General features: G+C 50.7%; 1 long non-coding RNA gene across 1 annotated transcript; it reads right to left on the minus strand.

Annotated features, from left to right (window-relative positions):
* Positions 1 to 236: 236 nt before the first annotated feature.
* On the minus strand, positions 237 to 8,707 carry LOC134111919 (uncharacterized). The gene is made up of 2 exons (XR_009945260.1): positions 8,509 to 8,707; positions 237 to 1,443 (listed from the first exon to the last, which is right to left on the minus strand). It is a non-coding gene; the product is annotated as an uncharacterized LOC134111919 (long non-coding RNA).
* Between the last annotated feature and the right edge of the window lie 2,439 nt (positions 8,708 to 11,146).

Here is an 11,146-nt window from a genome sequence, read left to right on the forward strand (position 1 = left end):
CGTGTCTCTCTGGTGGAACCATCACATCGAACGTGTACAAAACAAACCCTTCACACAAAGTAACGTGTTGTGGTGAAAAGGACGTCCCGTCAGTCATCTGCTGGGTGGCAGGCAAGAAAAAAAACATTCGACAATCACAAAAAAAAGGAAATGCTATCATGTAAATGCATACATAATATTTGGAGATGGAAAGACACTGAGGGTAAAAGAAAAGAAGTAAATACGGCACAGACGCGCTTTGTAACATCTACTGTTTAATCTTCTCGTTTTAAAAAAACCCATCAAACCAAACCTTAGTGCATTTGTAAAACCATTGTTTAACTGTAATTTGCATAATTTATACATTTTACATAATTATGTTACATAAAAGTTTGCATTAAAAGTAAACAGGCATGAAATTCAGGTCACGAGAGGATGTATCTTCACAGTAAAAACTGAATTGACAGGCATATAAATACCAGCAATAGTGTGTGTTTCATGATGCCGACCTTGAGGTTACATTGCAGCCCAGAATAAACATTTGGATGAATACTTGCATAATATTATCCCCCCCCAGTGGGTCCTAATGTACTGGTAAAGCATTTCACTTATAGTGCATATACAGACATGTGTGAGGGACCATGGACCCTTTTCCACCTGAGCAGGTATCGAAAAAACATCAAACGGTGGCGAAAAAAAAAAGAAAATCAATGTGTATTTCAGGGACAAATCTCAATAGTTACATCCAATCATCTTCGTCTCAATATTAGTAGTCTTTTTTTTATTTTTTTATTCCCGTAACGTACCTCCTCCTCAAGGCGATCCTCGCCACAGAGCCCCGCCCACTACAGTGTCGTGCGTCGATGGCGTCAGGTCCGCGCGGTCCTTGGCAGTGTCACTCATGGGTTTGGGTCGGTTTGGTTAAGTCAGGAGGACTTCATCTCAGCTCAGTCAGCAGCGCAGAGCCACTTGGTTTGGTTTAATGGGGCAAAACCGCCGTTTCCCCTCGGCCAACGTGGCAGATGGCGTGACAGTCACGTGGAGGCCGGGAGAGGCGGGTAAAAAGCTCGCCAGCACTCACAGCAAATGTCTGTCTGTCTGCAGCATGCCATGCTGTTCATGACCAACATTTACACACAAGAAACAAGGAGGGCACGTGGACAAAGACGTTTTCCATCTGAATCGGAAAGGTTCGAATGATCACACATCCGCTGTATTCACTCCTCTCCCCATGTGACAACGTCCAAACGCCGTTCTTTGCCTTTGTCTGCAAACGGGTCCCTCGGTCTAAAAATCCACGGGACCATCTGCTGTCGTCGCTGTAGTGGATGGAATCCGGGCTTCACACACAGGTTCCTTGGTGGTGCACAATGTTTTTGCGGTGCTTCAGGCCAAGGCCTCGTTCCCTGAAGTCCATGCCTCTCTGCTGCGACGTGTCTACCAGGGCGCTGGCAATAGCGATACCTGGAAGGCCAATGGAAAATAAAGAGTTAATGAAGAGCTCTACGACGTGCTTTGGTTGAAGGCACATGGCCATTTAAGGAGCTGCGTGGATTCATTTCCTAGGAGGTAGGTGTGGTGAAGATCCGCTCTCAACCGCAGAGGTGAATGTGGAGTTTCACAAGGTTCTATTGTTGGTCCCCCTCAGTTGTTACAGTATTAAAAAGAGAGATCTGCTTCGATGGAAAAACGTAATCACCATGCAAAAATGTATAATACTTCTAGGTATACATATATATATATAATTTATTTGGGGAAAAAATAACCAATATAGGTATAAATATGTACGGATAATACATCTATTGGGTGGGCGAGAGAGAGAGAGAGAGAGAGAGAGAAACGCACCAATAGCAGAAAACGTGTTATCAACGTCTCTGCAGCTAGCGTTGAAAACAAAGGGGGCTTCTGCTGGGGTCGCCCAGGTGTGACTCCCACCCTCTGCATCAGTCCGGACTCGCCCTCACGGAGGGCATCAGGTGACCTGGCGGCATTGTGTCAGCTGCCGTTTCTTTGCGTGGATCCAGAGCCGCGGAGCTCAATCTGCCCGCACGCAGGAGCCGAAAAGGACAAAACAGGCCACCAGGGGAAGGGACCTGTTGTGCTCTCGATATGATTTGGATTTCACGCTCGAGTGATTGTTGGAATTCCTTTTTGGGGGGCGAAAGGGGAAAGCCGATTACACGGTTGCTTCGGTGTGTTCCTGTGTGTAAACTTGAATCTGCAGGGGTCACGTATGCGTGCGTCCACCGGCGCACTCGCGTATTCTGCAGTTCCAACACAGACAATAAAACCCACCGACTGTCTGGAGGCAGCTGAGCTGTTCAAATTGGTTTCACTTTGGAGCGTCGGTTTGTTTCGTCTACCACAGACAGTACTTAAATGTTTGTTTTTTTGTTGCTATGGTAAATTAGGAGTAAACATGAGAGTTTGTGAGGTGGCCATTGAGGGCTTCGTGGTCCCAATGGAACGTTGTTTGTTGTCTAAGCATAAAGAAATAACAGCTTTGTTGCTCATTGTTTACTACTGGAGCACTTATGGCACACGGCCGAATACATCACCTAGAGACCATCACCCCTCCTCTGCCCCCCCCCAGACCTGCCTGACCAAACGCCTGTGGATCGGCAGGAGAGCCGAGATGGAAGCTAAGCTAACCGAGCATGGCGACAATAAGGCGATCCACCAATCCCTGTGGACACCAGTACTCGTATCACAACCAGTTCCAATGAAAATGGAGAACACTGACTGGGAAATTTAAATGAGATACTCATTCATTTGGCACCTGACATCTGAATATTTTTCCATCAAAATTGCTTTTACCTTTGACAAATTGCCATTCTAATTGTGTTGATGTTTCCGGGTGAAAACACACATCCCCATTTGCGAAATTAAATTGGTCAAAAGTAATCAAATCACACTGCAGGTGAGTGCAAGTGCTCATTTGCTGCCGCGGCGTTAATGTGATTGTTTTGTCAGGTGAGTTGACGCGTCATTAACAGCCACTCACAGGACGAGCCTCCCCGGCTCCAGGGTGGACTAATGGGGTCATTAGGGACAGAATTCCTCAGGAACGCATATTGGCACACGCCTAACCCCCCCCCCCCCCCCCCCCCCAACACAATGGCACTGCAGGGACATCTGTGACGGAGGGGGGGGGGAGCTCTCTGCAACCCGGTGGCACGGCCCTCCTCTCCCTTCAAACATCAAAGCCTCTCTGAGTTGGCGCTCGCCCTCAATCAGGGCACCAATGATGGCCGCCTGCATTGCAGTAAACAGCGTCCTCGGAGCGAGGGGGGTGGGGGGGTGTGGGGGGGGGGGGGGGGTTCAGGTTTCAGCAGACCAGCGCGGCTGGGAGCGCTTTGATGCGCGGCACGTGAGACTCGGGTCGGATCATTAATAGTGAAAAGCCAGTGTTTGGCTCAGCTTCTCCTTTCTTGTTTGAATAATGCACAAAATGTATCTCCAAATTGCAATGGATCCTGGGCTCCATTGCCTCTAAAAGATATGTGGGACAACACAAGGAGGTGGAAGGATGTACCCAAAAGTTTGAGGAAGATGCTTTGTTGTCCTGAAAAGAGGTTTTACAAGTTGGGGTTTATTTGGCAACATCATACAAACCGTCCTCATTAAGGTTCAGCTCATGCCTTTACTTCTCTTTCCTATTTACTATTTATCAGCATCTATCCCATATTTTAGGCATATGTTCGACATGTTTAAAATTGTTCAACCCTTTGGTCGGCTTTTGCTCTGTCAAATGTTCCCGGAACAACAGCAAAAAGAAAGGAGCAAAAGGCCAAACAACAAGCAAGGCAGTGGCGAGTGACTTTATTCGGACAAAACCTTCAAAAACAAATAAATGAGCTGTCTGAGAGTAAATACCACTGAGTGTTGGACTAGAAGTCAGAGAGCGCGTCCCGGGGGGGCGGACGCTTTCAAAGACAGAGGCGATCAAAGAATCGGGAGGTCCACTACGGGTCGATGGACGCCCTGCGATTCCTGTCAACTAGCTGTCCAGTCAGACCCCCAGTGGTGGGGGGGTGGAGGGGGGAGGAAAGCGGAGCTCATACATACTTTAAAAACAGAAACTCCGACACCATCTTAACACCATGCAGCTGGTTGATGACTGGCCTGTTATCCCCAAACGTTGGGGGGGGGGTGTAACCCCGGGAAACCGTGAAGGACACGACTTAAAGCTGGTGGTTTCTGCTTCTCTCACATCTCACCTTGCCTGACCTCCGTCACTAGTTAACGGAGCAAATTAGACCTTGGGGAAGGTGGCCGAGGTGAGAGTGATACAGCGAAAGGCGCAGGATGCTTTGTCAGGACTGAGAGAGAGAGGAGAGAAACAAAGCTGATAATTAGGTAATTCAATAACATATTGGCGGTTATAATATAATCTATGGGATTCAGTTTCTGTTCCATACATTTGCATAACATTGTGGGACAGATTTGTCCCACCCAAAAGAGACCGAAAGACACCTCGAGACATCTGTGCAAGGAAAGTGTTGAGGATGCAAAGGAAAGGAAAGGATTATGTGTCCTTTCTGCTTCTGAGGACTTATCAAAGCATATTGTTGCAGCAATAAGAAACTCTGGTTTAACGTCGACATGAACTCTTCATACTTATTGTACTTCATGCTATCGCACTTAACGACTCCTTCAATCACCCACCTACTCTCTGCTGCTTTCTACCTTTTGACTCAGTATTTTTGAGAACATTTCTTTTATCAAACCTCTCTCTCTCTCTCATGCTGCTCTTTCTTATTTTTACTCACAAAGACTTCTTACAGTACCTGTGTTTTCCTCCTCTTTTCACCCCTCTCGCTCACGCTCACATTTTACCCACACTATCGCCGCCGCTGAATAGGCAGATTAGCGCCTGGAAAAAAAAGGTGCCTCTATTGACCGCCTATTTAAAGCCCGAGGGAGGGAGGGAGCAGCGGAGAGTCAAATGTAGCCCACCAGCTCCGTCATCCCTCAACAATTCCACCTGAAGAACTGAGAATACGTGCAGCGCCCGGAAAACCCATTTACTGCCGATTGCGGTCGCGTTCTGTTTGAAACGCTACACCAAACCACGCCGTGAGGCGGCGGCGGGTCGGTCGACAGGAAGGAAGGAAACGGGGCCCCCCTTTTTTCCCACCAGTGGCGACTGTCGGCCCTGCTCTGCTGCTCTGTCTGTCACCTCAGGCCACTGTGACTTTGACTCCTTCCTGCAGCCGCTAAGTGATCCGGCGTCCGCTGCAATTTGGCTGACGAGCGCCGTCAGTCCAAAAAAAAAAAACCACGCGGCGCACAAGGCTAAGAGGGAGATCGGTGTGGACGACGAAGAGAAAAAAAAGACCTCATCTTCATCACAGCCGGTGGTGGGAGAGGGAGAGCGAGGCGTGCAGAGAACATGCATAGAACACGACGTGAGTAAGTAAAAAGGGGGGGGGGGGCCTGCATCAGAGGAAGGTGACTTTCCTGCAGAATAAGATAACAGCCGACAGGCGTCGAGTCACAGGAGGACCGGGCATGGTTGCTTTCACTCTGCTGTCGTCCTCCAGATGCTTCTAAACCCTTTGGGGGGGGGGGGAATATGCAGTGTCTCCGGCGTGTTCGGGTTGTCCTCCCAGTTGAATGCATCTGCTTCTGAAGGGAGGCGTCAATTAGAAGACCCGCTCGAAACGAGTCCCTTGGACGTGAAGCGGCAGCCGGCCGGCTCTGACTCCATCTTGTGCTCCGTCGCTGGATCACCAGATGGTGGCTTACGTTAAAAAAAATAAAAATAAAACAATGAGCCTGGCTGACGTGACGCCGCTTGGCATCCAGGTGATAAGGAAGTGTAAACGTTCTGAGACTCTCTGCGGTGTGGCTTTCAAGGGTTCCCCATCACACAAACTGCGTCAGCAGAGACCTTCAGAGGCCTCTGAGATGAGGAACTGTAGGACTGTGGGGCTCCTCTCCTGAAAGCAGCATGGCTGCCCCCTCCCCCCCCCCCCTCCCTCCCTCTCGGCGCATGAAGGGTCACTTATTGGTAACAGCTCAGGGGAGCCGAGAGAGAAGAAGGACGAGAGGAAAACAGCGAGAAGAAAGAGAAGACGGCGCGAGGGAGGGTGAGCTAAAAAAAGGCCCCCCTCATCGAGGATTCCTCTTGAAGTGTGTCTTCCGTTGAGGGTGGGCGGAGCTAGCCTGCAGTAAATTCGCGTTTGTGCGCGCTAACATCAATGGAGGACTGCTGTCTGACCCCGTGGAGGATGTTCTCCGGGGAGCCTGGGCGGGGGGGGGGGAGACTGGGGACCGATGATGTATGGGCGGGCGATTTCAGCTCCTTCTCATCACGTCGAACCCTTTTACCGCCTCCTCGGCGCGTCGTTCGCGGCTCTCTGATGGCCACACAGACGCTACGAGTGGACGAAAAGGTGCAACGAGGACGGCAGCAGAGGAGCCTGGACGTCCCCGCGGAGAGCGAATGTTCGAACTTTAGGCAGCCTTATGGGGGGGTGGGAGGGGGGTGAAGGAAAATAACTTTAAGCAATGCAAATATCCATAACCTGGATTTGACCTGACATCACATCTGCCGAAGGCCAAGCCAGCTGTTGCCACGAAACCATTAAGCGAAAACATGGTTCCATGAGTCCGTTCCAGTCATGGATGGAAATGTTGGCGGTGGGTCTTTGAAACTCATATTTTTTTTTTGTCGGGTTCTTCCGACCACCCAGAGCGCGCTTTGACACTACATGACATCATTCACCCATTCACAGGAGCTACCTGCCCATCAGTAACGAACATCCACTCTATCGCAGCTACAGGAGCGATGCTGGGGTTGAGTGTCTTGCCCGAGGACACATGGACATGGGCCGGGGAATCGAACCGACAACTCTTCTGATTGGAGGACGACGTGCCCCCCCCCACCCACCCACAGGCTAAATATATTTAACATAATTCACATTTTCTTTTAGCCTTTGACTGTGTTCAGTCAGCAGCAGTAGACATCCAAGCTGCTTAGCTGATTACTTCCAGTTTACTGCTGTTCCGGTGGCTCCTAATGCACCCCGAGTTGTTTTATTCCTCCTCGTGCTGTAATTAAAACGCTCCCTTTCTCCACCTCACACACCGACGCGTCTGCAGACGCCAGCGACTCGTTGGCTCGTTTCGTTTCGCGCTTCCATGGCCGTCTGCGGCGCTTTGCTTCCTGTCACCTCCTCCTGTTACATACGGCACATTCACTGACAGCCCCCAGCCCCCCCCCCCCTAAAAGAGAATGGAAATATGAGGAGAGAAAGCGGTCCGGGATGCTGAGTGAGAGGTGGACAGCGCTGCCGTCTTCTCGGGGATCTCCAGAGCGACGCGGTGGTTTCGGGCCCCGACGGATCACGTGACCCCGCGCCTACCGCCGCAACCCGAGCTCTGGCTGTGGACGGAGCGGAAGTCTCATTCGGGGCGCGGGGGGGGACAATTGATCCAACAGAGAGAGCGTCGGATGGAAACCAGGCAGCGTTGGACCACATGGGACCTTTTCCTTAAACGCGCCATATGTCAAGAGTTTGTCTGAATAATTCATTGTGTAACCGCTCAAAAAAATGTGCTGACGGGTGAGTTTTTAGGGGACAGGCGGTGTGCGTGGAAGTGAACACAGCCAACTTTTACAGCCATTTATTTACACAATGATTCTAAAGTGGAGAAAATGTCAGAGAACTGCCCCAAAAAAATCACATTTCCCAGAGCAGCTCAACAGCCCCCGAACGATGTGAATCACGAAGAACAGGAAACCCGCTTTGATGTCAAAGCGCTCATCAGAGAGGCCCGAACGACGACGGGGGGCAGGAAACACGCAGCCGGGTTCCGCGCTGCATCGGGTGCCGTCGCATTTCGGTGCGTTTGCATTTGTTCATCTGTTTTACATGGGAGCCGATGGGAAGCCCCCCCCCCCCCCTCGAGTCTCCATTGACAGCCGCAGGAAAAAAAAACGGCTCAACTTGTGAAAGGAGTGCACTGTTTTTTTTGTGAGCCGACCGTGACGGAGATGAGAGATTTGGTGGAGCGGAGACAGCGGAGAAATGAAAATGGAGGGATCCCGAGAAGAAGGAAACAATGTTTGTTACACTTAATCCGACAAAGCAACATTAGCTCTGCTAAGTGTCTGACAATCGGACCTGAATACCACAGCTGCTTATTTTCCTAAACGATCAGCACCAAGAACGATCCCGGCAGCACCTCCGTGCTGAAGAACACGACACAACGTGGAATAAGCTAAGTAAATAAACGCAGTCCAAGGCTAACCCTGGTCCCGGATCCCCGCGCTCTGATTGGCTGCCGACATTTCCACTGCTCGACGCTGACCCCCCGCCCCCCCTGCGTTCATCCAAAGACGATACACAACTCTGCCGCAGTTGTTTAGCTGATACGACGCCAAACAAGTCGATGAAAGGAAAACGAGCCGCAGCGTGTGCCAACGTCAGCAGATGAGATGACACGTTGTGTGTGTGTGTTGTGTACTGGTGTGTGTGTGTGTGTGTGTGTGTGTGTGTGTGTGTGTGCGCATCGTACCAGACTGTCCTGGCGGAGGTATTCCAGACGGGACTCGGGGCAGATAGAGCAGCACCGTCAGGACGCCCGCTCTGCTCCCCCAGCACGGCTCCATGGCGACGGGCTTGGGCAACGCCTGTTTGGACACGCGCACACAGACACACACACACACACACACACATGAATGTAGCAGATAACCAGTGCTCATGATTCCATGAACCATGTTGCCACCAAAACAGACACATGTGATCAGGGGGGAGGGTCAAATGCTGCAAGAATCCTTTTTAATTTCTCCTTGGAACAGAATCCCTGTGTTGTTGTTTGTACGTGACTTTTATTTATTTACTTTTATTTATTAGAGCGGTGTAAATGCGTGTTAACGCCGCGGGAGCGGCTTGCTGTGTGCACGCCGCCTCGCTGTCTGCACGAGGACATTCATTGGCCGGGGTCGTGTTTCCTTACATCGGGATACACAGCGAGGAGGAGGAGGAGGGGAGGGGGGGGGGGGTCATTAAGCCATCGATCGGGTTTGACCCTTCTGTAGGCCAGTGGCACAGAGGTCACACAGATAGACCCTGTGGTCGGTGGCTGATTAAGACGTGCGCCCACGCACACACACGCACACACACACACATGTAATAACCATCCCTCCTATTAGTTCTGATCCCCTTCCTGCTGTTTCATACAACAATACCATCTGTGCTCAATAAATAAGTACAGGTTTTAAAGAACAAACCGGCTCTCCTTATATTTCATTGCCTCGGGTTCCTTTTATAAACACAAAAGAAGATCATCTCCGGAACTGAAGTCAAACTTTCAAACTTTTTCAAACTGCATGGAATCGTTAAACACAGATGCACGTTGCAGTGTGTTAAGCAACCAGCATTTAGGCTTTACACACTAATTAAATGACACAACAAGTCGCAGGGCTGCTGTCAACGGGGGGATCAGCTTTAACACAACCAGGGCCACCTCGGTACAAGCACTGACACACACACACACACACACACATTTAAACACCCCCTCCCCCGGTGCTAATAGGTTTAAGTGCTGGAGCGTACAGCGTAATTAGAGGCAAGAGGTTTGTCTGCTGTTTTGAGAGTGTCAGGAAATGATGAATTCCCTCCTAACTAAAAACACACACACACACACACACAACTCGAACTCGAACTTTCTATTAGCAAACCGCTATTTCCTGTGTGCGTCATTTGTCGAGAAATTGGAAGGAATCATGTAGGTAAGAGAGGAAATGATGTTAAATAAAGAGAACCGAACAGGTGCAGGAGGGCACGTCGCTTTGGTAGAACACGCGCACAATTTGACCGTGAAAGCACAAAGGATTATTGTGCGCTTTCTCATTCGCCTGTCGCAATGGCTTCTAAACCAACAGTGCTTGAAGTTGTGTGTGTGTGTGTGTGTGTGTGTGTGTGTGTGCAGTCGCAGCCCACTAGTTCCTTTGATCTACAGGGGCTTAAGAAAAAACAATAAAAGGAGCGCACACACACAATCATGTTTACAAGGTACTATTTCCTCCAGGAAATGACCCCTTACTCGTGTTTACGTTCATTATGAATTCACTCTTGTGCAGGCGGGGGGGGGGGGGGGGAGACGCCCGCGGAGCGGTCACGTGGTCACGCGTGGTCACATGGTGGTGGTGATGGAGCGCGCTGCCCGGGCGTGAAAAACAACAACCGTCACAGTCGGTGGTTTCGTGAAACAACGAAGAATTCAAGGTGTTCCGGTGGATTAAAAATGCACCCAAACACCAACAAAGCTCCTTAAAGTTAAACAAAGCGAGATGAGACGATGTGCAAAGCAAAATGACAGCGTGTGCGTTTCCTGGAGGGACTGCGATGGCCGAGCGGCTCCTTCACTGATCGCTCGATCCCCGACTAACAGTCCAAATGTCAGAGTGCCTTCAGGCAAGATGTCAAAGCCCAAAGAGTGTGTGTATTAGCATTTAGACTAGACTGATGGGCAGGGGGGGGGGGGCGTTGTGTGGGTCAGTGGGCGATTGCTGCAGCGGCGTCTAAGTGTGTGTGTGTGTGTGTGTGTGTGTGTTCTTTGTGCTACAGAGAGTGTAGCGGACACAATGCAGCAGAGCCAGCGTGACGCTACCGCTGTAAGAGCTCTGGCTTCTTTCCCAAAGCAATCACAATAAGTGGGAGAGGGGGAGGGCGGGGGGAGGGTTGGGAGGGTGGGGGGGGTTGGCAGCAGAGTACATCCAGGTAGGTGGTGTCCAGGTAGCCGTTGGAGTCGATGGTAGAATCCTGCTGAGCTGTCTGTCCAGTATAAAAGCTTCCTCAGCGGACAGCCACTAAGTAGAGCCGAAGACTGTTCTGAGGAGGTGTGTGGGGGGGCGGGGGGGGGGGGGGGGGGGGGCAAGCGTCATATTTGAAATACCAAGTGCCACTTTAGCCCGGACAACAGTTTTTCGCTGACTGCGAGCGACGGGGAAAATGGCTTCTTGCGGCGCTGAGCGATATCAGCCCTTCATTCGGCCAGGAGCTACTGGGGAGAAAGGAGGAGGCCTTCAGGGTTTGGTGTTTGGTGGTCAGCGTTCAGGACCGTTTTGATGATGACCCCCCCCTTACAGAGACTACGCGCGTGCTTTCAGTGGGTTCGTGGTCCAGTACGCCACGTATAATGCTCATAACCC

This window comes from Pungitius pungitius, unplaced genomic scaffold, assembly GCF_949316345.1.
Source record: "Pungitius pungitius unplaced genomic scaffold, fPunPun2.1 scaffold_96, whole genome shotgun sequence".
NCBI classification, from domain to species: Eukaryota; Metazoa; Chordata; class Actinopteri; order Perciformes; family Gasterosteidae; genus Pungitius; species Pungitius pungitius.